Source organism: Megalops cyprinoides, chromosome 9 (genome assembly GCF_013368585.1).
Source record: "Megalops cyprinoides isolate fMegCyp1 chromosome 9, fMegCyp1.pri, whole genome shotgun sequence".
NCBI classification, from domain to species: domain Eukaryota; kingdom Metazoa; phylum Chordata; class Actinopteri; order Elopiformes; family Megalopidae; genus Megalops; species Megalops cyprinoides.
In genome coordinates, this window is record NC_050591.1 from 16,608,206 (window position 1) to 16,635,808 (window position 27,603).

At 49.9% G+C, this 27,603-nt stretch overlaps 1 protein-coding gene across 1 annotated transcript in view; it reads left to right on the forward strand.

Moving 5' to 3' along the window:
* The first annotated feature begins 202 nt into the window (after positions 1-202).
* Positions 203-27,603, forward strand: part of pik3cb (phosphatidylinositol-4,5-bisphosphate 3-kinase, catalytic subunit beta) — a 61,538-nt gene continuing 34,137 nt past the window's right edge. Inside the window, exons 1-2 of the mRNA XM_036536572.1 lie at positions 203-549; positions 17,185-17,264. The gene's annotated coding sequence lies outside the window, so the exon portion shown is untranslated. The remainder of the gene's footprint in view (positions 550-17,184; positions 17,265-27,603) is intronic.

Below are 27,603 nucleotides of genomic sequence, written 5' to 3' on the forward strand. Positions count from 1 at the left end.
ACAGTGGTACGTGCGAACGCCGCATAAAACCTTAAATTGAACGAGCCATCCTAAAGTGAGCTTACTTGGCATTCCTCAGTAACTAGCCACTTTTGCGTCGCCTTTAGTTTTCTTTCATTCCTCTTTCAGTTCACGGGAGGTTTCAGAACTTTGTATTTCCGGGTGAAATCACAGCACAGCGATATCCTGAATTTGGGGGGTGTGAATATGGGAAACTGCCGGCTGCGCACTGCGAGAGAATGAGAAAGGGAGGGGAAGAGCGAGAGAGTCAGAGATAGGAAAAAAGAAAAAAGCTGCAGTTGAGCTGTGCGTGTTTCACCTTGTGAAAAACAGGAAGATAGGCGTTGTAACCCACCTGCTCCGTATTGTCTGTCGCGTTAGACGACCCCGAAGACGCCGGGCCGACTGTACCCCTCCTCGCATGGCCAAGGAACTTCATGAACTATCTGCCTGGTGGATTCGAGTCTTAGAAATAAAACCTTTTTGATTTTCTGAGACAGATGACCGATGCAATTACAATCCGACACAGCTGAAAGCATACACACAAAGGTACGTACTTGGCTAATTTACATATTTAAGTATCCGTCCGTTTGGAACTACTGAAATGGGTTAAATGTAATTTAGGATACACCGTACTGCCAACTGTTTCTTGTTTTGATACATTTCTGAACTTGTTTATTCTGCTCGTTTTGCCGAATTGAACTGTCACTTCTGTGAAACCGTTGTCGCCTCTGAAAATGCCTCGTCAGTTGAAAGGTCCGTGAATTGATAAAGGGCCCTGGAATGAGATTATTTTAAGTTTATTTGTTTAATTAACCGCGTCATTTCGGTTTGAACACTGCTGTGAGGCTCGGGACTTGGAAAATGCAACACTAGCTGTTGGGCGATGGGTGCTGGAAGTCTTAAACGTATTAGCTCCATCAACTTGTGATGTTTTCTCGCATTGTAGCCTTCAGTTTATCCCTCTGCGTAAGGTCTTTTACTTTTCCTTCTTGCTCGTTTTTCGTCACGTTTAAAGCCATTGTTTTGAAGTAGCCGTACACTGCCTGTATGTTTTTGTCGCAAACATTTGGTTCATTAATACGAGCAACAGTGCTAATGGTGTCTGGCCGTCCAGCAGGACGTGGTTTTTTCATCACTGACCATAAGCTTATCTAGCATTTCGGTACGCATGCTGCGATGATGTGGATTTTGCTTACCACTACACCCGAATGCTGATGCTGTTAAACAAGGAATAAAGTGGGTAACTCGGGGAATTCACCGTTCTGTTAAGTTTTATGGGGACTGCAGATAAAATAGGCCAGAATATATCGACGTTTCCCTCCGTGTGGTTTATATTTAAACTCAACCCAGACGTCACATTGGATAAAGGCAGACACGGTAGAGCGATATAGAGGGCGATACGCATAACTTGAAATTGGGGGTAACAAGCTAGCTGCTTTCCCAAACAATAAAGTGAAACTTGCATTAGTTTACAGAAGAGAACTGCCGAGTGAAGGTCTACGCGAACGCAGTGGTGATATTAGTTGGTAGGCTATGTAACAGAGCGCTAACAGGTGCTCACAGTCCGGCGATGCCCATCTCCGGGGGCTTTTGAGACCATTAGCTGCTTTTTAGAGCCATCAATGGTCTCTAGCTGGACTTGTTCACTTTGTCTTGTTCAGTCAGAAATGTTTGTTTATGAAACACACTCTCACACGTACATAGTTCTTGATTTTGTGAATTTTCAGTTGCTGCGGTGCCCAGAGTTCGTTGATCTGTTGGTGATTCGTAATGTGTCTCAGGTTATGGTTGTCTGTAGGTGATTTTAAGCTCTGGACAAATGCATTTTCTGGCGGCGAACTGCGCACATGCAGTTACTACAGCTGGTGCCATTTCACTTTTTCTTTCCACAGTCAGGCTCTCTTTTACAAGTTTAATCATGTCCTGAGATAGCGATGCTCCTCCCCCTCCCCCGGCTTGTTCTTCGCAGAGGCCAGGTCACTCAATGAGTAGACTTGAACACAAGAATTAAAGCAAAAAAGAGACATACAGCAATCTCTGGTGAGACCAATCCGTTTATAGGCGCAAACGCGAACAGGGCAGGAGTTGTGAGGCTTATATTTGCGTGTTTACCGTAACAGCGCAGGAGTCTAGCTCTGAACAACGCCGCCCGAGGTGTGCGCCTGTGCGCGGCCGTGCGCGTGCGTGCATGCGTCCGTAGTATGTGTGGAGGTGCTTGCTGTCTCCCCTAACTGGGTTCAGTTTTGTTCCAAAGCAGACTCTTCGCCATCCCCTTTGTTGAGATGACTTCGTTGACAGCTGTTGTACCTGCCCCTCCGAATGTCTGTCTCACGTCTTTTTCGCCTCCCGCTGTGCGTTTGCCTGTGGAAGCCTGTGAACATTGCAGCTGCTGGCGAGCGCGGGCACAGTGCAGATGTAAAGAATCGTCAGTTTTGTGAATCGGTGCCTGGCCGCGACCCAGGAGCATGTGACAGAATATGAGCGCGACTGCAGAGCGGTCTGCGGATGCACTGAAATAGCCCGCGTGATGTCACCGGTCAGAAGACAGGGCACAGAGGGTTGCCTTGGGGGGGCGAGGCGAGAGATAACTCAGTGTTTGGGGTCTGGGGTGAGGTCACTGGGGCCAGAGTGTAGCCTTCTCCCGTCATGTGAAGGCTTTTGCGTGTTGGTGAGGAAGTGTATATTTATGGTCTCCTAAAGCACATAACCCCCACTCACACATGTATACACACACACACAAACACACTCCCTGTGGAATGTGTGCCTCTGGGATGGGGAGACAGTTGCAACTCATTATCGTACAAACCATGAATGTGCCTCTTGGATTGAAATGGCAGGCAGGGTGTCTGGCGGGACAAGAGTTGACAGACAGTGGATTCCCAGAGCTTGTTTATTGACAGCTATTTTGTCTGTCCTGTGGTGACATCGTATTGATGGGTTGTGATTGTGTAGAGGGCTTAGAAGCCCAGGCAACAGCAGTGGGACAGTGAGACATGCCCGATGCTCTCTGCGGACCGTTTCAAATGCAGTACAGCGTATTAGGATGGTCGGATTTAATTGCTCATTTTACACAGTATTAGGTTGAACAAATAAAACAGTAGAAATTCAGAACAGGTGTGTGTGTTCTCACTATCTAACCAGCAAATCCTTGTTTGTGCATATGTGCCAAATCCAGCTCCCAGGGGAGGATGGCTGTCTAAGAATTAGTTTTTTTTTTCTGAAATCTGCAGTGCCCCTCTCCCCACTCCCAGCAGTACTGTGTCTCAAGTGAGAAGCTGTTGTTTTGTGTCACCAGAACCACAACTGCACTCACTGCATAGATTAATCTCTTTGACGTCAGTCTCCAGACACTTGGTCAACGTTTTTTTTTTTTTTTTCTTCCCTCCCAAAGATTCATTTCTTGTTTTGTTTTCTAAATGGGCTGCACTTCATGAGAAATGAAATGGACAGTGAGAAAATTACAGCTGAAAGGGCTTGAATAGGCCTGCTCGGGCTGCGGAACGAGGGGCTGGAAAACAAGTCCCAGTTTTGTTCTGTTGTTTGTCCCGCGGCCCGGAGCTGTGAGTACAGCAGGGTCTTTTGGGCCAGTGTTCTGTGGCTGCTGCAGCAGCTTCCCTGTTGTAGGGTCACCTGTCCACTCCACTGTCATTGTGAGTCAGTCTCCCCCAGCCTTGCTGCTCACGCTCAAGCCGTTTTCACATATGAACTTCGGACAGTGTCCGGAGAATCAGGTCCGCACATTGTCCGGAGTTGCCCTTTCACACATGTAGCACACAACAGGAGATTGTCCGTGTCAGACGCATTCTCACCTACTGGAAATACTCCGGTTTGGTTTAGGCGAGGGGCGGCGCCTGGGTAGAGAGTGCAGGAGGCAGGACATGACGCAAAAAGTACGCTGCAGAAATCGCAGTGGCTGTATTCGAAACCGCCTATTGCATACTGTGTACTGCGTACTACACAAGTATATACTATGTACCGCATGCTGTTTTTCAGTGTAGCACCCAGTATGCGACCATTAATGATTACATTTGTAGTATGTTACATTGTCGCGTGAAATCATTGCGAGTTTAGAAACGTCCAGATTTCCTCGTGGTATTTTCCAGTTAGATACCACTTGCATTCTCACGAATGAAAAGTATTGATGAGTTTACAAAAAGTATTCGCGAGTTGAAGTATTTGCAGGTTTTTTCTTTTCAATGTCTTACCTTTCGGCGGTACGGGCATATAATGTGGCACGGAGGATGAGAAGGCGAACAGTTATTGTACTTTTGGGTAGCCTATAAAAAAATATCACACACAGCCATCCAAATGATGCTACCGGTACATAGAATTTATTATTAATTATACATTTATTGTAACAGGAAGGTAAGTTTTTGTTGTTCGCTATGTATGTATATGTTAGGTAACCAGTTTACCCATCTCACTATACCTATCACTATTACTTAGCTACAGATAGCTAGCTACTAACCAGATAATAAACTACTAACCAACTTTATTAATCATCATCAAGAGACAAGTTTTGGCAGTATAGCTATAGGTAACTATCTCTTTAACGCTCATTGGACTGAAAAGAACATGTATTTGGATGTATCCGCAATGTCAACGAAAGAGTGGAAAGCAATATACAGGCACGCAGAAAAGAGTATGAAGCAGATGTTTGTATTCTTCCAGTTCCACGCCCGTTGCATGATAGAAAGATAGAAACGTCATCAACACGCCCACTCTCTCGCTGTGGACTCTCGGGAACATGACCTGCTCTATTCACACATGGACTCAATCCAACATTAGACGGACTTTGTACTAGGCAGCTGGCAGAGTGAAGTCCGTCTCATGTCCAGTCCGACTGATTCGGACATTTGCGTTGTCGCATACAGCTCCTCCGGGTAATGGTTAGATAAGTTCCGGCTTTCAGTGCATGTCTGAAAGGGACTTCATATGTGTGTGTGTTTGTGTGTTTGGGGGGGGGGGGTTTGAAACCTCTGCGTCAAACCTCCCCATCCTTTGGCAGTCTCCCCTCCCCCACTCCATCCCTCCTGCCCAGCTGTGGTCCGACCCCATCTCGCCTCCGCCTCCGCCGCACCTGCTCCCCCCTGGAGCACCAGGCTGGCCCCCGATGAGCCGCAGGGTGGGAGGGTGTGGAGCCGGTGCCTGCCGAGCGGGCGAGCGATCGAGGCAGGGAGAGAGGGATGAACGTGCCTGTGGCGCAGGGCAGCAGAGAGCCGCTCCGATGCCTCACTGCAGCATCCAGCAGGCTCTCTTGACTCACTCTCCCTGTGCAGCTGTGCCTCCATCTCGCTGTCCAAGGCCCTCCAGTGAGCTCACCTATTCAAGTGCTCTCGCACCCACCCACGCCCCCACCTTCACCAGCGCAGCGCTCGTGCTTTCATCCCTCCACCTCCGTAATTATGATTTGTGTGAGCGATGATTCATATGTTAATTGTTTTGATTCGGGGAACTCTGCATCAGAATTATGGGCTCACAAATAAAGCGGCGCTCTGTATGCGAATGTGGGCACGGCGCATGGTTTCGAGAGGTGGACAGCGAGTAAGTGTCAGTTGCTGCTCTTGTGAGGGCCACATTTCGACATGGTGAGGTGTCCACAGAGATTTCAGAGCACGAAGAGGAGTGGAGCTTGAAGAGGAGACCCAGGTGACTTGTCTTTCTGTGGAGCCTCTTTTCTCTGGCTCTCCATATGCAGCTCTCCAAACAGTTCGGCTTTGAAGCAATTACAGGCTGTACTCAACTGCTATAATGGGCAGAAATTCTCCAGACCCATAAGAATGCAGTTACTTTGAGCTATCACTCCATTGCTTCACCATGACTTCAGTTTCAGTGTGTTTAATCTCGTTCTCAAAGCGCACACATGCACACGCATGCACACACACGCACACACACACGCACACACACATGCACACATTGATCAACAGTGCTGTCCACTTGTGTAACATCCTCTTCAGGAAAAGGCAGAAGTTTTAACTGTCAAACAAACGGGCCAGCGTTGTGGCATTGCAGCGTTTCGGCATGCGTCACAGTCGGGGCGGGCACGCGGACAGAGGGGCAGACGCAGGCTCACTCCAGGAACAGGAAGTGAAGAGGTGCGGACGTGACACAGCTTTGCAGGGAGCAGGCAGTGGAATTCTTCTGAGTACGCCGAAACAAGCTGGGGCCAGTCAGGGAATCCAGAGAGAGAGAGCGCGCGAGAGAAAGAGAGGGGGACGGAAAAGAGAGGAGTCTGTTCTCCCTGCTGTAGCCCCGAGGTGCGACTGCTTTGTGTTACCTGAGAAGAGTGACTCTCACCACCTCACTATGGTTACATTGCCTGCGGCACCCCCCCCCCCCCCCCCCCACCCTGCAGTGCGCTTCCTGATCGTGAGGTTTGAGCATGTATCTCCACGTGCATCGGTCTCTCTCTCCCACTCTGCCGCTGTTGCATGGCAGCTTCAAAGGCAGAAGTGCAGGCTAGAGCACGTCATCGATAATGGAGGGCAGCTCAGCTGCGAGGCTAATCGTGACAGGCTATTGGATATTTGGGAGAGAGCTCTTTGCGACCACATGGGAGCAGCCTACTCTGATCTCTCAGCCCCCCCAGCCTATCTCCCAGCCCCCTATAGTCCCCACACCTCCCAAAATCTGCATTCCACACAGTTTCACCTTGAGCTCGTTGCTTGTATTTGGGAGTGCTCAAAGTATGTCAGTAAGGATTGAGCTGTGTATCTCTCTGGCAGTTAATATGCAGCCAGCAGGAAGTATACCCCATGCTCATGCCACAGCAGAGGCTTGGCCCGCCTCTTTTGTGATTAGTGTTCTCGTTGGGTCTAATGGCTGCTCGTCAGCACGCTACATGCCACCTCATGCAGCTGCTGTTATGGTGACCCGTATGAGAAGCGGGGCTGTGATGCCACAATAATCATGAATAAGCAGCTGGCAGCACAGGTGTTGTGATGGAGGGGGTGTGGGCACCGATACACTGCAACAGACACCTGCAAGGTCACACACACCTGTTTCCCTGTTGGATCAGACCCCTGTAGTGTCCCCCCCCAGGCAGATGACATGCTCTTCCGTGACCCCAGTCAGAGCTGACTGTCCCTGCATGAGGAGAACATTCCTCCTGCCTGGAGGTGCATGGTCTCCCTGTAACAGCAGCAGATCAGGGTTAGAGGAGTTGTCAGAGGAGGGCCAGCACTGACACCGCTCACAGCAGTGGTGTCTGTGTAGAGATCCGCAAGGAGTGGCCAGCCGATGCCAGTTCCTGTTCCCAGGTCCGCTGTCACCGCTTCTAGCTGAGAGTGCCTGAATGAGAGACGCTCTTTATTAATGCATGACCGCGGCCTTTGTGCGGCGCAACCTAGCAGTTTAGCGAACCAGTCCCAAGGCTACTCTCATAATGGGCGAGGAGATAAACAAAGACCCCAGAACAGAATGCACCGAAAAGGATCGTCTCTCTTGCGTAAGGCGGTTGTTGTTCCGACGGGTTTGTTTTCTTAATTTATTTCCTCTTCCTGCAAACGGAACAAATTTGTTTTTTTTTTCAGTCAGAGACGTGAGGGAGTGCGCTTTGTGAGGCAGAGCCGGGCAGAGGGACCGTTCTGAGGCGGGGGGTCTTGCTGCACGGACCTGGGGGTGCTGTACTGAGACCCGCCGGGTGCTCTTCCTCCTGCAGTCTCCCGCATCTCCAGGCTGTGAGTGGGCGTGTGCGGTGCGCGGGCGGCCTCACGACTTCTCCAGGGCGTCTCAGGGGGACTTTACTCCCCGCGCCGCAGGCCTGCAGGGAGGCCTGAAGGAGCCCCGCCTGGCCCGGCGGAAAGCAGGACCTTTGTTCTGTCAGGCGGGAGAAGGTAACTGATTAACGCCCGCGCTGTCCCCCGCGGGTTCCATTGTGCGGCAGAAACGAGTGGCCCTGGATCCTAAAGGTCACTCCAACAATCGGCACTATATATAGTGTGGCCTCTGCACGCAGGGCAGAGAATATGAGTGGGCGGGACGCGCAGGCACCCGGAGCTATATCTGGACACCAGGGGTTACTCGCTCAAAGCTCTTCTCTTTCTCTGCTTCCTCTTTACGGCCTCTCAGCTAACTGATGGTGATTACAAACTTCTCTTTTCCTGTGTGTGTGTGTTTGTGTGGTGAGGGTGGAGATGGGGTGGGGGTGTGGGACAGAAGGACAGAAGCAGCCTGAAAACACCGACAGACAGACAGTGCTCTCTTTGTTTACGTGGGGCAGTGGTGACGCAGCCGTCGCCGCGGTAATGCTGCCCAGAGGTCTATTTGCAGCTATTGTTTGGGCTCTTTAACACTTTTACCAACATTTTTTTTGGTACCACTTTAGTATGTAAATGACTTGTTTATGGCGTAGGGCGGCACTTGGACAGTGGTGTGTGCTCGCAGTGTGTAGAGACGTGTTTTTTTGTTTTTCCTGCTCTTTTGACTCATGCGCTTATGTCAGGTCCTGGACGGTGGCGGGGAGGGAGTGGGGTGAGCTCACTTGGAGCCAGAACTGTATCCACCTCACTCAAACAGAACTCCACAGCTGCAGTATTGTCTCTCTTCCCAGCAGCCTCGGTTCTGGCTCTTCTGTCTCTCACTCAAACAGAGTTCTGCAGCTGCAGTCCTCTGTCCTCTGTCTGTTTCCAGTGGCTTCAGTTCTGTGTTGTCCGACTTTCACTCAAACAGAACTTCACAGTCCTGTGTCCTCTCTGTCTCTCGCTTAAGCTAAATTCCTCAGCCTCAGGTCAAGCGTGCCTTCACAATAGGGCTGGGCGGTATACCGACTTTTTAAGGTATATCGATATATTTTCAAATGAGATGCAGGATGAGACAATACCGTTTATATCAACGTAGTTTGATGTTGCGTTACATAACCCGTTTCTTCCGTAAGGCCGTGTCAGTGTTTGCATCTGTCCTCTCTCGCGCTGGGCTTCCACACAGCGAAACACCTTGCGAATTTCGCCCTACGACTTTTCGCTCTGGGGGCGTGGTCGCGAAACAGCAAGCATGTTTGGCTATCATGTTTGTAGCAAGTGTAGTTGTGGTGTGGTGACGTAGCCGGCTGGCAAGCTAGTTAGCTAGCAAGCTATTGTAGCCAGCAAGCCAGCTAGCTAGCTATTGTAGCAAGCGATTCAGCTAGATTGTGAAGTCAACCAGTCAACTGTGATGTAATGGCATAGACATTGCATTGTGTATGCTCTCCACCAATTTAATTACCTCCCATTTTTTTTGCCCTTCATGTTCTGAATACAATGATTCTATTAAGCCAATTAAATTATGCACATCAGTATGTTGTACAACAACACAGTGAATAAAATTCACGTATGTGCTTTTGCTATCACCCGCCATAGCCTAACTCCCGCTTTAAAACATAAGTTTTCCTAAGGCAGCCAATTAAATTATACTGTGCACACGTCAATATGTTCTAGAACAGTACACTTACCCCCACCTCTCTAGAGAACGTCACATACCAAGCACATTATACGCTTCACATGACTCTTCACAGGTGTCTTTGACTTACAACTGAGCATTTAGCCCACTTCCTAGAAAATACCGCGATATATATATATCGTGTATCGCCATTCAGCCTAAAAGTACTGAGATATGATTTTTGGTCCATATCGTCCAGCCCTACTTCACAATTTACTTGAATAAAAATACTTCTGCTGCTGGCAACAGTGAAATAAAACCTCTGTTTTAGACCCCGCAGACAGGGCTCCTTCTGTTCAGTTGGTACAGCGCTCTGACAGCTAGAGGTATGGGCTGTAATTCCTGGCTTTCCCGGTGTTGCAGGAGGTGGAGTGTTTCTGCCTGCCCTACCCACGGTTTCCCAGCAGCACCCTGGTTAATGATTCTCTCATGGAGGATGTGAAAGCTGCCAAGGCCTCCAAATGCTCCCTCCAAACGCAGGCAAATCAATAGTCAGCAGGGCCTTTTAGGCCTCAGCTTCCTGTGCTGGGATCAGTGGTTTTGCTCTGTTTTTTTTCTCCCTGTGCCTGTGGCAGTGAGTCAGGAGGAGGAGGACGACGACGAGCCCTGCATCACTATGATGTGACCGTGACACTGTGGAACCTTCCTGTTCTCTGTCTCTCTCTCCCTCTCTGTGCCTGTCTCTCTCTTTGTCTCTGTTTTTTTTCCCCTCTCCCTTCTCCTGCTCTGTGTTGAGTTCTGCTTGTGCCTCTGCATTGCCTCCATTGTTGGTATACGGTGTCAATGTGAAAGGCACACGTGCCCCTGGTGAGTTCTGACCTCCATAACGCTTCATTAATGCTCCAAGATTTACACACCACACTCCTGGCAGCCGGCTCCAGCTGGCCCCGTTCAGCGCTGTTTGGTCGCGGTCGGCCCCAGTCGGACCTCCGCTCTGTGCTCTGACACGCTCCCCAGCTCGGATTCCGTTGGAGTGCCCTAGCAACACAATGCGCAAAACGGAGCCAAAACCACTGTACATGACAGTTCATTGTTTCTCCCTCAGTTTGATCGGCAGACAGTTTCGGACTAAGGTTACAGCTTGTCATCTGTTGGTATGGTGGTTGTTAGTATTTTTTTTTTTTTTTTCTTGAAGCCAAACCAAATTGAAAAGAATATCATCGAGTCAGTCAGCAGTTCTACTGTGTAGCTAGAGTGGGTGGGGGCAGGAGTGGAGGGGCTGAGGAATTCTAGAGATCTGCAGAGTCACAGGAGGAAGAAGGGACACTGGGATCCGGGCAGAGTTGTGTGTGTGTGTGCATACCTGTGCCTGTGGTTAGTTTTGTGTGTGTGTGTGTGCGCGTGTGCGTGCGTGCGTGCGAGCGAGCGTGTGTGTGTGTGTGTGTGTGTGTGTGTGTGGTGTGCTTATGTGAGCATACCTGTGTGCGTGTGTGTGTGTGTGTGTGTGTGTGTGTGGTGTGCTTATGTGAGCATACCTGTGTGTGTGTGTGTGTGTGTGGTGAGCTAATGTGAGCATACCTGCATGTGTGTGTGTAGGGTTGTACCTGTGTGTGGGGGCACATATGCATCGGTGTGCCTGTGATTTGTGCGTGGCTGAGGAATGATATGAATTCTCGACACCTGGGGGGCACAGGGCTGCTGTAACCGGAGCCTGCCGCCGTCCCGGGGCCCACGTGTCTCTGTGAAGAGAAGAGCGCCTGTGAGCTCCGTCTCCTCTCTTCCGCCTGGGAGCCGTCTCTTTCTTTCTTTTTTCTTTTTTTTTTTTTTTTTTTCCTGCTCCAGCGTCTAAACAAAGCCAGACTATTTGTCTTGTAAATGGAGCTGCGTTTGCACTTTCCTGTCTCTGGGGTGCCCTCCTTCTGCTTTTCTCCATCCGTCTTGCCGTGGTTTGAGGCAGTCAGGATGGGCGTGGCCCTGCTGCATGCGAGATGAGAATATGCTTTAATCCATTGCTCGGTGTACGTCCTCATCGGCGGTGACGAAGGCCGAAACGCCTTCAGCAGCTCACCCGCACTCTGCAGGCCGCTCAGACAGCTGCAGGAACATGCGGAGAAGCAAGTGCACCAGAGCACCACCTCATGCTGTCTGCCCACTGCAGAGGAGATTGCAGAATGAAGGCACACCCCAATGGATGACACTACTTTAAATTCAGTATTCCTGTGACATGCATTACTGTATGGCTAGGGAATCTCTGGGGCCTGTGTGGGAAGGGGTTCAGACTGCAGGCGTTTTTAGAGTAGGGATTCGGACTGTAGCGGGTGGGGGTTCGGTCTGGTGGTACAGGGCAGGGTGGAGTGGGGGTTCAGGCTGGGGGCATTGTGGAGATGGGGGGTGGGGGGTGGGGTCAGACAGCAGGGGGGTGTGGGGTAGTGTGAGAGAGTGTTCACTGGGGAGGGGGGTCTGATATTTGATGTTGTTCCTCTTGGAGAGGAAGCTGCATGCTTGGCATTCCACAGCAAGGGAGGGGAATGGGTGAGATGGATGGATAGTTGGAGGGAGGAAAGGAGGGAAGGAAAAGGAGGATGAGCTCTGAATATCACACTCGATCGCCCTGGCACTCTGCAAAAGCCTTAACCTTAAATGTAACTTGCACAGATTAAAGTGTGGCAACTGTGCCTGGTGGATTTAATCAAAACCATCAAGTCATATTGAATGTGACAGACCTGTACAAGAAACCTCCATTATTAACGCAACACCGTACTGCATGAGAGTTGCCCTCAGATTCAAACAAAGCCACCAAGCACTCTCATGGGGAAAAATAACCCAGAATAATTTGGCACTGTGTTAATGTAATAAAATGACGGTAGATTCAGTCAAGACATCAAGCCATCTTAAGTGAAACAGTTAATTATCCTGTCACCAGATTGTTCTGGGTAGGAGTTATAATGTAATGTTATGTAATTTTAAAATGCTTCATGTTTACTGTTTTCATGTTTTGATTGAATTGAGTGAATTCAGTGAATTCAGTGGTGTGTATTATGATTAGTAAATAAAGGTTTACTAACGTACAAAGTTCTCTCCAAACCGCTGCCTTTTAAACATGTACATGTTTTGACGTGTAGCAAAGCCAGAGAGGAGAATGTGCACCCACACCAGTGTATGTGTCTATTACATTATTTAAAAAGATAGCATGCAGGTGCACAATGTTGACATTATAAGTTTGTCAGCAATGGGAAAATACTAGCAATTACCTGATCAAAGACTCTCAGTCATAGGTTGTTGAGGGGGGGAGAGCATTTATGGAAAGAAAGAAGTGTAGGAGGAGCCCCTTCAGAGCTGAAGTGGTCAGGTCTAGAACGTGTCTTATTTGTTCTCTCATAGTACTGTGCTGTAATTTCCAGCAGGAAATGACTACAGTGCAGATGGAGTAGCAGCTAAACAGCAGGGGCCTGAGTTCGGCCTGGCCTCTGGCTGAGTCCTGCGGGAAGCTGTAATGGTGGGTCTCACCAGCGTGTTTATGAGTCTCGCAGCCGCACTGCTGGTGGCTACGTCACACTGGTTTGCGCCTTGTTTGCGTCGTGGTAAGAGTGGAAGAGTAGGCGTGAACTCTCGGGGTAGATAGCGGTGTGTCCTCAGGCATGGAGGACAGAGGAGGAGGAGGGGGAGGGGCATTGGTGGGGGGGTGGGGGGGTTGGTTGGGGTTGTCAGGGGTTAAACGAGAACTGTTAATGATGGGGGCCTGGTGGGTTCGCGAGGTGGTAGATCTGAGATGCCCCAGAATTTTTACACCCCCCCCCCCACTCCATTCCCTGTTGTGCCTCTGCTTGTGGAGGGAGGTGGCTGACTGCTGCTTCTGTGTGCCTGTGTGTGTCTGTGTGTGTGCCCTCCCTACAGAACTTCAACTCTTGTACAGTAAAAAGACTAAGAAGGATAGAGGGTGGTGGGGTAGAGGAAGGGCACAATAGCAGACCCTGAGTCAGAGTCCCGGGCCCAGTCCCTAGGTGGGACTCACTGCTGCTTAACTTGGCGTGTGTGGGCCGGCGGGGGAGTACAGCTTGCGGCGCTCGTAATGAGGGAGTCAGCCGTGTGGCTCACGTGTGACGTAGCCTAATGAAGGGGAGTGGGGCGAGGGCACACAGGTCCACTGTCGTCACCCACCCACAGGAAACGGGGGCTGTCCGCATTCCTTAATCATCGCTCCATCAGGGCGGGGGAAGGGACGCTGCCTGGGGACAGCCCCACGGAGCCGCTGAGGGTGGCAGAGGCTGCGGTGGGTGGAACTGGGCTGGACGCTGGCTGTGCTGGTCCCCGCGGTGGTGCGTTTCTGAGACGCGTCGGAGAGCCCGCGGAGGGCCTCGGCCTACGCGGGCGCGTGAGCTCCGCGCCGCCCGTCTCCGAGTCATCGCGCACGAGGGCGGCCAGCCCCATTGCGCATTGTGCATCGTGCTCCCCTAAGCCCTTTGTTCGGCCCGTGTTACAGGTCTGTCCATTCAAAGGCAAGTTGTATTTATACTTCCAAATGATTGTCTTTACAGACACCCCCCCCCCCAACCCTCTCCTCCTCCCCACCCCTTTACTGCTGTTAATACAGCTTAAATGCAGTGTAATTCCTGTTCTATCACATTTCCCTCTACGGTGAGCGGGGTGGAATTTCAAAAATGGCCTGATTCCCTTAGGTCTTTTCATCAAAGACACTCATTATCGGTTTTGCGCGCGCTGCAGCGGCGGGCTGACGTCCCACGCACCGGTACGCTGCTGCCCCAGCTGCCCGGCTCCCGTTCTGCGCTGGGATCAAAACCCTGCAGCCGAAGGCCTCTGCGCGAGTTAATGTTTAATGTGGGGAAACTTTGCGGACACGATCTCTTATCCTGAGCTGAAGCTCAGGCTGCCCGTGGAAGCTGTCAGCGCTTCGAAGCACCTCCGGACACCTCATTTCCATGTTCGTTTCTGGGGAAGTCCAGAGCTGACGTGAACAACTGAACTGTGTGTTATTAGGTATCCAGGGCGGGACAGCGTCAGGGACATGGCAGTGGGAATGTGCAGAGCACTTCCAGTGAAACACTTATCTGGGCTTCATTTCTGGTTTCAGTTTAATGTATATGTACATAGGAAAATTACACCGGGAGACTTGCTGTGTTTCTGTGAAAGCAGCCGTATTTGTTTGGTTCATGATGTTGACTGTGTGTGGTATGGCAAGCTGGGAAAGTCTGCTGCAAAACTCTACGTCTCAATTGCTGGCCTCCGCCGTAGGTGGGGTTCGACTTGTGTTCAGGGGTACAGACGTGTGCTTGAAGCATACAAGGAAATTGTTTTGCTCTCTCTATTCAAATTGAATTCCTGTAAATTGAGTTAGCAGCAGCTCTGTTCTGACTACTTCTGAAGGGAAAAAAAAGCCACAAGAGGAATGTTTATTGATGCATGACTGTGGCTGCCAGGATGGTGTGGAACCAAAGTCAGTTTACCGTGGGGTGTATTCGCATGACCACAGACACACACACACACACACACACACACACACACGCATAGACATTCTCAGAGTGCTGTCAGCAGACCTGAATGGTAAGCATGTTTCCACGTTGAGTATGAGAAGCCCGTAGCAGTTTCAGGAGCAAGAAGTTAACGTCGCAGGACGGCGCTCCAAGAATGATTTGAATCATTGCAATATTTTCACACCGTAAAGACATTTTACACAGCACAATAAACGCGCAGCAGGATGCACTGAATTGCTTCCCTCCCCTTGCCCCTAGTCGGTTTGCTGGCTGTTTTCCTCGCCATGCGAGGTCACACCCTTGTAAACAAGATAGCGCATCTTGCCGGTGGGAAAAGTCCCGGCGGAAATAAGGGGCCTAGTCACCCCTTCCTCTGCAGCGGAGCGCTTGCAAGCTGTGTTTACATCTCCATTTATCCATCTCTGCGGTGGGAGATCGCACCATGACATTTACATCTCCGAAGCTCTGAAGTCACCCTTTGAAGATGATTGGGCTACGATATATTTCATCTCCGCAGTTCCTCCTCTCGTTTAGAAAATTGCCTCTAGTGCACACCGTTAATGTACATTAAGCATGTTATATGACTGCACTTTTGACCGTTTCTCCATTGGCAGCCGGTTCATCCGCCGCCAGCCGAGCCGCACACACACACGCGCGCGTGTTTACGAGAAGGAAATGTAAAACGGGTCGATCCTCCGCTATTGTAATGCAATGAACCAGTTCTCTATATACTTCCCAAAACGGCGCTGTATAGAGAAATAGGTTAGCTATAAAAATCATCAGCTGGGTCTGAACAGAGGGGTCAGTTGTGATGGAGGGCCGTGTCTGTGCAGTGTTGAGCGGTGGATGTTTGTTCAGTTGTAAATGAATGGTACAGGAGAGGAAGTGCACCTGTGGAAGTCCCCACATTACTGGCTGCTGTAAGAGACTATTGTGCTGCTTCACAGAAGTTTACAGTAGCTTCTGAGACCGTCAGGCTGTATAAATAGACGAAACTGTAACCTGTGTAAGTTACTCTGGATAAGAGTGTCTGCTCAGTGACAGTAATGTAATGTAATGAGACCGAGTGTGTTCTGAAAGACACAGCTCTCTGAGGCACACAGGACACTAACAAAGTGCACACTGAAAGACAAAGTTCTGAATGACACAGCACACAGAGAGGGGGGGGGGGAGAGAACACACTGTCACTAAGCACAGCTCATTTAGACTGCGAGATTGCACGGTGCATAAGACACACACTCAGACGCATTCACACACACACATACACAGAAATATCCATGCTGTTAAACTCGAATGAAGCTCACTGGACCGAAATGCACGCAGTCTTCACACGCGCACACACCGCACGTTCCTCTAAGACGGCACAGTCAGGTGCACTCTCTGAGCGTGACATTGCTGCCTCACACGGGCCCCGCTCCGTTTGAAACGGCAGGCACCGAGCCCGAAGGAGCGGAGGGAGGGATCTGAGCCGTCTCCACACCGTCCTGATCTGTGCGCTTGCAGACGACCTGCTCTCTGTTTGCCTTTGAAACATTAACCAGCACTTATCAGTGGCTGTTAATGGGGCTGTGAATAATTGAGAGGGCTGTTTGAGCGTGCTGCTAGCCTGAGCGAAGATGGTGATGGCGATGGCGGTGGCGGTGGTTTGGCGTGCTCGCCGTTCTCCATTCCGCCCCTGGCTTGTGTTGGTCCCACCCGCCCATGGTTTGGTGTGTACACAGAGCAGAGAGGAGTGTCTCTGCACCTGGGACAAGGGGCTGCTGGTTCCCCAAGCCACTGCCTCCATCCTGCATCGCTCATGATAAACAGCTTCTGACTTTTGCTGCATATGTAAATATCAGATTTACTTTGACCTTGATGATTATGATTGAGTGTGTATGTCTGTACGTGGTATTTGAGAAGAGATCCGTACTCTGTGTGTGTGTGTGTGTGTGTGTGTGTGTGTGTGTGTGGGTTTGCGCAGTATTTGGGTAGAGATGCGCACAGCGCGTGTTGCAGGTGAACGCCCTCAGCATGTCGCCTGTGTGTCCGTGCATGTGTGTGTGCTGAATGCTGATGGGGTCCTGTTACAGGACTGCGCTGAGCAGCCTGGCTCCAGCCTGACAGACAGGGGGCTCGCCCCGTGCTGCTTCAGCCATACCCCAGAGCTCCAGGGGCTCCATTTCCTCCCCCTCAGCCCGCACCGGCTCCGCTGAGCGCATGCGGAGATTATGATGCTGCTCAGCTTGTCTCCTAACCTCTTCCTCCTGCTCCCTCCCTCCCCTCCACTCCTCTCTCCCTCCCTCTCTTTCTCTCTCACTCACACACATGCACCTGACTCTCCCTTTCCTCGTTTCAGATGACATGCCCACCCACCACCCTTGATGTCCCAAGCATGGAGGAGGGTCACAGGAAATAAGCAACTCAAGGTGACACCAGGTAAGGCCGTTTGCACGCACAGGCGTTTTTAGCCTTGAGGGTGGTGGAGGTGTGCGTATATGCATATCCATCGCAGATACGGAGGGACACACATTCTGCTGCAGGCTGACTGAAGCGAGACTAGACAGTAAACTTCCCTCTACGAAATACCACTCTTCAGAGATGTGACAACTTGGTTGTTATTGTCATTATGAAAGTGGTCTCTTGCATGCGAGGGCTTTTAGGTTACATTTGCTGCTGCTTGAAAGCTGCCGTCTGTTTGGAATGAGTTGAGCTATTTGTAAAGGAACGGGGAAGGGAATGTGGGGAATTCATAGGGAAGGGTCACTGGGAATTTTTTTTTTTTTGGGGGGGGCGGAAGTGAAATGAGTTCTACCTCTAACAGTTAATATTTGGTTTTGTGAGATGGTGTTGTGTGAAGTGGAAGTGAGCAGTCTTCCTATAAAAGCAGTGTGAAATATGAGAGAGTGTGTGTGTGTATGTGTACAGTAAGGGTTCCTTAAGTACAGAGTTGTGTGTGGTGTGTGGTTGCTGAATTGCAGGCGTGTGGCTCTCAGGTAGTCTGCACTGTGAGCTCTTGAGTGGCCCGCTGCGATTCCCAGCTAATCAGTCATTAGTGAGGCGGGTTGGCTGAAAGGTAATATGTGTTATGTAGAGCTGTGCTAATTACCGATCGACAGCTGTGTAACGGTGGTCCTGAAAGACCAAAATGTTCTGAATGTCCTAAGTGTTTCTTCTGTTCTGTGTTTCCTTGGAAACTTGGCTTTTAACGGTGTGCTCAGTGTTTCTTGGGGTTTGTCCGCATGATCAGTTTTTCCCGGTTGTTCATGGTTTGCCACTGTGCTCAGCGTTTCCTGGAGTGCGTAGTTTTACTCAGTGTTTCTCTGGGTTCAGTGTTTCTCGGAGTGCGTAGTTTTACTCAGTGTTTCTCTGGGTTCAGTGTTTCTCGGAGTGCGTAGTGTTACTCAGCGTTTCTCTGTGCTCAGCGTTTCCTGGAGTGCGTAGTTTTACTCAGTGTTTCTCTGGGTTCAGTGTTTCTCTGAGTGCGTAGTGTTACTCAGCGTTTCTCTGGGTTCAGTGTTTCTCGGAGTGCGTAGTTTTACTCAGTGTTTCTCTGGGTTCAGTGTTTCTCGGAGTGCGTAGTTTTACTCAGTGTTTCTCGGAGTGCGTAGTTTTACTCAGCGTTTCGCTGGGTTCAGTGTTTCTCGGAGTGCGTAGTGTTACTTAGCGTTTCTCTGGGTTCAGTGTTTCTTGGCCATTGTTTTCCGGTGTGTCCTCTTTCTCCCAGTGCTATCAGTGATCCAGAGTAATCTCACTCCTGCCCCCCCCCCCAATTACCGCAACACCACTGCTGTGTAGGAGCTGAGAGCTGAGGAGTTAAGAGCAGGAGGGCTGCAGACTGCTGCCGCTTAGCTTCAGACAGAGCTTCTGTCAGTCAGAGCTGCTGCTGTCACTGCTCACACAGACCGGTGCCAGCGCCACCAGCAGGGCAAACCCCCAGAGCCTGCGTCTTAGCGGGCACCTTTGAGTTTTGACGAAGCTTTGATCTGGCTTTCTCTCCCACAGCTTCCCTACGGTTCCAGCCCTAATAATAGGACACTGCTAAATGTCACCAGCCGACGTACACCTGTGGGCATTGCCTTTTGTCCAGGACACAATAGTCCTCTCACATTCCCATGAACCACAGCAGGAATATGAAATACTGTGTCATATACTCTTTTCATACACAATCTGAGGATATCCTCTCATAGTCCCCACTCGCAGACATGCATTAAACACTGTTTGCTTTCATTAATGCACCATACTGCACAGGGGTGTCCTCTGTCATTCTCAGGGTGTTTATTGGAATGCCACAAGAAGTTATTGAGGGCACTGAATGACAGACGTGTGCCAACCTGGCATCACATTCAGGAGCGCAGTGTCCCTGATGCTAAGGCTCCCTCTGCTCTTATAACTCAAGGGGAAAACTGTCATCTAATCACACATTCTGTGTGTGTGTGTGTGTGTGTGTGTCTGTGTGTGTGTGTGTGTGTGTGTGTGTGTGTGTGTGTGTGTTTCCATTCCCCTGTAGGTCCCTTGTTCCAGTCTCTAGTGTGTGTCTGTGCTGCGCAGTGTGACACAGCCCAGGGAGGGTGATGTATTAACAGCCACGTAACACAACGTGATGCGTTTCAGACGGCGTGACGCAGTCCGACACGGCCGTGGCAGGGTGTCGTAGTTGCGGCCTTGTAACACAGTAGCAGCCCTTACAGAGAGGAGGACTGCGCCGGTGCCCGGAGGGGATTCTGGGAATGCTGTGACAAGGAATGCAGTGTGTCAGAACTGTGCGTTTGCGTGTGGCTGCATGCCGTGGAGACTGCAGGAGCAGACTGAATGTGCATGTGTGTGAGAAGGCTCTCTTGCGTGAATGAGGCATGTGCGTGTGCAAGCATCTGTGTGCGTGTGCGCAAGAGTAATATGTGTTGGGATGGGTAGCTCTAGTCTTCCTATTCCAGCAGCTGGAAAGTCTGCAGGCAGCAAGTTGTAATATGTGAAGTCAAGGGTGTCATTTGCCCTATATGGAAGCTTAAGTGTTTCTGTGTGTTTCTGTGTGTTTCTGCACCTGTCTGTGAGCCTGTCTGTCTGGTCTGTGTCTGTCTGTGTCAGTGTTTGTGTGTGTGCCTGTCTGTGTCTGTGTGTGTGTGTGTGTGCCTGTCTGTCTGTGTCTGTGTTTGTGTCTGTGCCTGACTGTGTCTGTGTCTGTCTGTGTCAGTGTTTGTGTGTGTGCCTGTCTGTGTCTGTGTGTGTGTGTGTGTGTGCCTGTCTGTCTGTGTCTGTCTGTGTCAGTGTTTGTGTGTGTGCCTGTCTGTCTGTGTCTGTCTGTGTCAGTGTTTGTGTGTGTGCCTGTCTGTGTCTGTGTGTGTGTCTGTGTGTGCCTGTCTGTCTGTGTCTGTCTGTGTCTGTGTCTGTGTGTGCCTGTCTGTGTCTGTGTCTGTCTGTGTCTGTCTGTGTCAGTGTTTGTGTGTGTGTCTGTCTGTGTCTGTGCCTGATTGTCTGTGTCTGTGTGTGTCTGTGTGAAAGTTTGAGTGGTGCTGAAGCACCGTGGAGACTCGGCTCTCTCGTTGCCCCATGTCAGTAAGTTGTGTGAGCGATGTGACGCAGTGTTCCAGGCCAGGCTCTCACATGACACGCCATCATCGGGAGCCGCAGACGTCAGTCTCCGTGGGCGTCTGCCTCCCTTCCTGAGCTGTCAAAATATAGAATCCTCCGCGAGACAGAAAAAGCATCGCGCTCGTCACTCGCATTCTCGTATTTGTTTTCAGAAAAGCCCCCGATCACAAGCTCTCCGTGACCTTTTTAGATGCACTAACAGCGTCCGTTTTCATTCGATTTCTTTGAACCGTTTCATATCCGTCCCGTTTCTAAGCCCCGAAGCTTTCACAGTGACTGCTGGGCTGAATGGCTTCATTATCTTGGTCAGTGTTGTTAAAGTGCTCTGGTGTTTGTGAGAGCTCTAGTTTTATTATTAAGCCTTTGCTTTGCAGACGCTCTTACCCAGTGCAACATGCGTATCTAACAACTTACATGTTTCCATTTATACAGCTGGATATTTTTACTGAAGCAATTCAGGTTTAGTGTCTGTTTACAGTACAACAGCAGTGCCCCACCTGGGAATCAAACTTTTGACCTTTGGGTTGCCAGTTTTAACCACAACTCCACACTTCCTCCAGACGTCTAGGGGCTTGGTGTTGTACTGCATGACTCCCACAGTATAGATCAGAAGGGTGCTGTTCTGAATGTGCAGATCTGCAGCATGCTCTTCTTACAGTGCGTATCCGTAGGGTCCTGTTCTACATAGCTCTGTCATGCAGATATATAGGGTGCTGTTCTGTAAGTCTGTCATGGTAGAGTGGTGAGCTGTCAAGCCTTGACTGAGTTTGGAATTTCAGCCTGAGAACGTCATATCTGAAATAATGTTTAGTGATGATGGGTTTGATAGTACATGCCCCTCCCTGCCGAGTAAAGCTCAGCGGCTCTGTAGGCTGGGTTTGACTGGAGCCTCTGAATCACTACAGAATCAGAGAGGTGTTGAACAACTTATTTTTAACCTCTCGGTAATTTTGTGAATGGCACAGATAGCGATACGCAGTAGTAGCAGAGTAGTAAGATGTTTTGGAAGAAGGGTAATCAGTCTTCTCAGCAATTCTAGCTGCAGTGTGAGTCATTGTGCTCTGCCCAGTGGATTGATTGGAATTTTGCAGTTAGTTGTAGTCATGGGACCCGGGCGATGTTGCCGTGCTGGTGTGAAAGTGCCTTATCCTTAGACAACCCAGCGTTATCGTGAAGGGAAGCCAGCTGGGAGCAGCACTGTCCTGTTCTCAGTCCCTTTTGCTCCCTTTGGTCAGAAGCCCTCTACGTCTTTCTCTCCCTCTCCACTAGGCAGGTTAAGTGAGCAGAAACCTTCACCTCGGCCACATCTGGTTATTATCAAGCGCTGGTTTTGGTCACCATTCCCCTGTGATGTGATGCAGCTGTCATTATATAAATGTCTCTGAAAGATCATTCACGTCTTCACATTCAGGGGTGCAGTGGGGGTCTGGAACATAGTAGGCTTTGGTTTTAGTCTCAGATGATTTTTTTCCCTCCAAGGCTCTTGGGTCTTACCCACACAGTACCGAACTCAGAAAACACTCAAGCTTCTTTAAAATGTCCATCGATTCAGTCAGAGAGGTCAGTGTTAGACCTGTGGACTTGTACCACCTGTGGAGTTGAGTGGCAGCTCAACCTGTGAACCAAACAGCCGGCAGCGTAATGATGTGTGTTGCGTTGGCCACGCACTGTGAGTCTCAGCACCGAGTACAGACTCACTTGTCAGGTGATCCAGAGAGAGAACATGTCTGGCCCGTACTGTTAGTCCTAATATGACTAGTCTTTTAGTGTGAGCTACTGAAGGGCATTAGCCGTTGCTCTCTTTTCACCTTCACGTTCGGTCCTTAACATTGTTCAACTGACCATGTTAAACAGGGGAAGTTTTTACCTCGGCTCAGCTTCCTCTAATCCAATATTATAATTACCTTCCCTCTGAGTATTAAAAGCTTCCTCTTTAGGCTGGCCAAAGTGCCTTTCTGGTAATAAACAATCTACTATCTGCCTGTGTAACGTTGAGAGTGATCATGCGTATAACATTCTCACAAAGTTATTCTTCACAGGAAGTGCAGCGTGAGGTGTTTCCTCTCTGTGACAGGTTGATACACACTGCATCATGTGGCCATGTGACAGTCACCAAACTGCCACCTGGGCCCATCTGTCACATGTTCTTGGAAACTAAAGAGGAATTTTTTTTTCTGAAAAGATGCATTTGTTTTTGTTACACCATGTCCTTCTTCGTAGAAACCGATAACATCTCCCCATCTTTGCATGTGGTTTTTCCTGATGGAGCTAATCGTGGCCTTCGTACTACTATGGAAGCAAGGCCATTTGACTAATGACTTAAATGACTCTGTGTAGGGTTTACAGATCAGTGGTGTTGGCAACGTTCTGTTCCCTGACATAGGGATCTGTGCATGAATCAACTGGAAAGAGAGTGAAAAGATTTTGGAGAAATGTCGTTGTATTACAGTGCAGACATCCACATGGAATAGTATGCGTTTCTTCAGCTCGCAAATATTAATGTCCCATGTACTAACCACTGCATTTCATTGTGTTTGGATCAACATTGACATTTGTGATGATTTTAAATCATCAGTCATAGGTTCAAACCTGGTTTTCTTGCTTTCAGTGAATGAGGTGAACCCCATAGCATAAGAAACCCTACAGACATTACAGTGTCTTTGTACTGACACAATCCTCTGACGTTGACCACGATGAATTCACTTCCCTTTTGATTTCTGGCCTTTCTGAAATTCATTGTACAAGGCGTCGCGCTTTTTAGGCTTTGTACTCAGACTTCGCGTGAAAATGGCTAGAGGGAGCCTGCCAAAGCAGAAGAGTCATCGCTGACACATTAAAAAAGTTCTATAGTACCTTCGGCACTTTGGGTTGGATTGCATGGGTACTGTAGAAATAAAGTTTATCATTATTAGTGGAAGTGGTATGAAATGGGCAAACAAACATGTTTCACCACCTCTGGACTCAGCACAGCAGCAGTCTGTTTCAAAGCCATACGTGCGGTGCTGTCCACTTGTCACCGATGTTGCCCTAAAACCTTATAAAGTACATTTACCATAACTCCAGGGCACACAGTCACCAGCTGTATTTGTCAAGCCACCCTACAGTTTTTATACTTATGCTTTTTTGTTTGTAGTGGTAGCTGCAGACAGATTAGATAAACCTTAACTCTTGCTCTTTCCATAGCTTAATGAATTCTGTGTATGTCCTCTGACAGCTTGGTACTTGCTTATTTTGCATTTTATCTTTCTAATTCCACAGAACTCTCAGAGCAGTTTTACAGGAAACAGGAACTGCTTGCAGAAAATACTGTTTTTTGTCAATCATCCAGTGTTGTTGTGTCATTTCTCATTGGCTAATGGCAGTCTTTCACTGTTCATGAAACTCAGCACTTGAACAGCAATTAGCAAACATTTCAACACTCAAGCTCTATACTCAAACTCACTATCTACTCACAGATCATGAGGTTCTTGAAAGAGTAACTGTCATCATTTATTGGATCTGATGCACCACGTGATCTAAGGTGTTAGGGAAAGGTACAGTTTCAGCACACATGCACAGTGTCGCCAGGAATCATGTTAAACTTGTAGCAAGCACAGAGGGGTAATTAAAAAAAGAGCCTAACTGGAGCCAAAATCTTAGACTATGCTTGGCATCAGCCAGTAGTTGTACATACAGCAAAAAGCTTTCCAAGCCTCATAATGAGTCTCCAGCTCTGTGGCCCTGTTTCCCCTGGCAACCGCAGTGTCACCGTCTGGGAAGCTGTGTTGTCTCCCAGGGCCGGGAAACAAGTGCCAAGGAGTTGGACCAACTTTGAGATTTAGTACCTGGTGGAACTACTGTAGTACGATGGAGTAAGGCTGTTCTGTGAAAAATGTCTGCTAAGGTCTGTAAAGTAGAGCTGTGTGACACAAGTCAGTGTTGCTCAGGATGTGTGCTAGGAACGTGTATTCTTATGTTGAACTGTGTAATGACCAACTGGGGCCTTGCAGAACTCCTGTCAGGCACCTCACCTGACTGGAAATTTCTGGGCCCTGGCTGCTCTTCTAAGCTATTAGCCTGGAAAAGAAACGTATGAATCTATAACATAAGTAATGCAAAAAAACAATTTGTACGGATTCATATGCATTATGTTAAGCCACTGAATGACATAAAAAGGTTGTGCCTGGTTGTTGTTGTGGCAGACCTGAGTATTTGCTGATATTTAATGGCATGTTGCGTTTGCGGCCGCGCTGTTGACACAGCGGCGGAGCCCGGGGACAAGGCCAGCGTTGTGCAGGCGCAGGACTGCCCCTTCTGTGACAGTGTGTGCAGAGCCGCTGCAGGACAGAGCTCCATTGTGGGCTGGCTGCTGACCGGCCTGCCCACACAGTGACACATTGTTCCTTCGGCCCGGCGCGCTCGGCTCACCTCACCCTTGTGCTGCTCCCCAGAGCCCAGTCCCTCTACTGCTCTTCCACTGTAGTGCCCAGCCCCTAAAAACCAGCACCCAGCCCCTAAAGTCCAGCACCCAGCCCCTAAACTCCAGCACCCAATCCCTAAACTCTAGCACTCAGCCCCTCCACCGCCTATGAAATCTAGCTCAGCTTGTTTGAACCCTCACCTGATTTCTGTTTTTGCATGAAGCATAGCTGTGTTTTTTTTATTCAAACACACACAGTGCTTCTTGAGACGGGTCATATTTGCAATTCATTGGATTTTTCACGTAGAGTCTGGAGCTGTCTGTTATTTCACACAGCCCTTCCCGTGACTCCACCCTCCTTCCTCCCTTCCCTTTTTCCGATTTGCTGAGGGAGGTGTGAAGACTCCACTGAGCTCAGTAAAGGAGAAGTCCCCACGGGCTGTGCAGTTTCAGTTGCGCCGTTCACAGGAGCAGAACAGCACAGGACTCAGGCCAATAGATGAGAGGGCTCAGTGCGGGAGGAAGGATCTTTAATATCCTGTTTGAAATTCAGTGTCCGTGTGTGAATCTGCGCGCATGTGCGCCCGTGCGCTTGCATGTTTGTCCTTGTGCTGATCCGCGCCGCACTGCTTCAGTGACCGCGTGGTGTGAGAATGAGCCCGACGCATCCAGGCGTGACACAGAGCCTGACATATTCGGGCGTGACACATCCGAACCTCTCACATCCTGGCGCATCCGCGCTCGCTCTGACTCACATGCTGTCACTCCCAGGCCCCTCCGAACAGCACCCTGAGCTCTCCCTCCGAGCCCGCATCCCCGCCGGTCCCGTCTCTCACGCACCGCATTGTTCTTAATGCCCTTTGTTTGTGCCTACTTGTGTGTGGCCGGCCGAAAGGCTTTATCGCTGCTGGTCCAGATAGCTGCCATTGGTTCCCGTTTCCCGTCAACTGCCTGCCATTGGCTCCCAGCGCACCAGCTGTCATGTCAGGTAATGAACTGCGGCGCTTCAGCATCCGTATGTACACAGGCCCTCTGCGGAAATGAACAGTAAGCCCAATATCCTGCTCCAATCTCTGTGCATCAGAGGGGATTAGCAAGGTGTTTGCTTTTCTCATTAAAGTCTCAGCGGCAAGGTTGCACCGATTGGCAGGATCACTGACTGCCTGCTTTCAGCTGTATCTGTTAATTTATGCCGTGTCCATCCTCGGCCAAGGTGACTTACAGTTAGGGGTGTCGCCTGTCAGTGTTTGACACTTCTGACCGTTAATGTGTGCAAGCGATAGCCTGTTTCTGGGAAAAGCCCTTAATCTGCAGGCTTTTTTAAATTGGGTCAGGAGGTTAGCATTTATCTTGCTGCGCTGAGATCCGTTGCCAGTGTCTCTCAGTCCAGCTAAGGGTAATTGCCACATCTGTCCAGAGCGCATTTCCAAAACCCACGGATTCAAGTCGAGTGCAGCCCCAATGCTGCTGTGCGATAACATACAATGAAACAAACACACCCTTTGTTTTAAGTGCTCTTTGAATTGTAAGCTCAGTAGCCTTGCACACCGCGGTGGGGCTGTAGTTATCTGTCCGAGGTGAACGCACACGGGCCTCCACCTCTCTGACTGTCGACATGAGGAAGAGAAAAGGAGGAGACACGCTCGGCGCAGGGTATGTTTATGTAACCACTGGGCGCGCAAACAACCTCCGAGGCACAGGCAGCCATTCCAGGGTGGGGCGGAGGGCGGAAGTGACACGCGTCAGAGCCAGCCGCCGGGACACCTTCCAGGAGCTGCCTGCGGAGTGAGTCACCGGGGCACGGTTTGAATCCGCGGCGGGGACGAAAGCGCGCGCTGGGACGCAGGTGGGGGGGGTGAGGCTGTGGGGGGTGTGGTGTGAGTAAACAGCCGGGGCGAGCGCGGAGGCACGGCGTCTCTGCCTCACTGCAGGCGTGTGGAGGAGGAGGAGGCCGGAGGAGGCTGGCAGCCTCTCCCGCTCTGCCCAGCGCCGCAGACACGCTCCCCCTCGGGGCCCACCGCGGGCAGCTGGCGAAGCCTCCTGCCCACCGCCATTTGTTTGCGTTGTCTTGAGGATCAAAAAGCGTGCACGGGGCATAAAAGAGATCTGTGTACACATCCCGAAGCTTTTGTGCCAGCCCGAGAGCTGGCTGATAAGTCCTGCTGCAGTATTTTTAAACATTAACCAAGTGATTCAGAAATGATCTTTGTCTGATGCGCGCCTAGAATTAGGGGGTAAAAAAAAAAACACACCAGTTATAGCTCTATAATTCCGCCGTAGAGCAGATGTCATTCCTCTAATGACATAATGCTGAGGATTTGGCCATTTACTTTCCGTGCCCAATCTTTAGAGCTGTCACTGACTTGTCACGGTGCCCAGGGGAATGAGTAAAGTAGATCTCATATCCTGCATTATGTTTTACAGCTCAGCGTCGCATTCTCCCCATGTCTGTCTCTCTGAAATTGACAAATAAAAAAAGATCAAAGTTTTCCACGGAGCATTAACGTTTCTAATAATATCCTCCCCATGCCCATGGGAGCCTAGTTGTGTTTGTATGCGTGTGCGTGTGCGTGCGTATGCGTGTGCGCGCGCGCGCGTGTGTCTGTTTCTGTAGGAAGACAGTGTACCGATCTCTAGAGAGAGATCTAATCAGAATTTGGGGTCTGGGAGTGGTGTCAGTGTGTTTTGAAGTGCAGAGTCTGTTAGAGAAAGGAAGTGTGTTCTGCTGTTTGTCAAACCCTCTGCCTGTTTCTCAGTACTTGGAAGCTGTGTGGTGGATTGGTTTGGGTG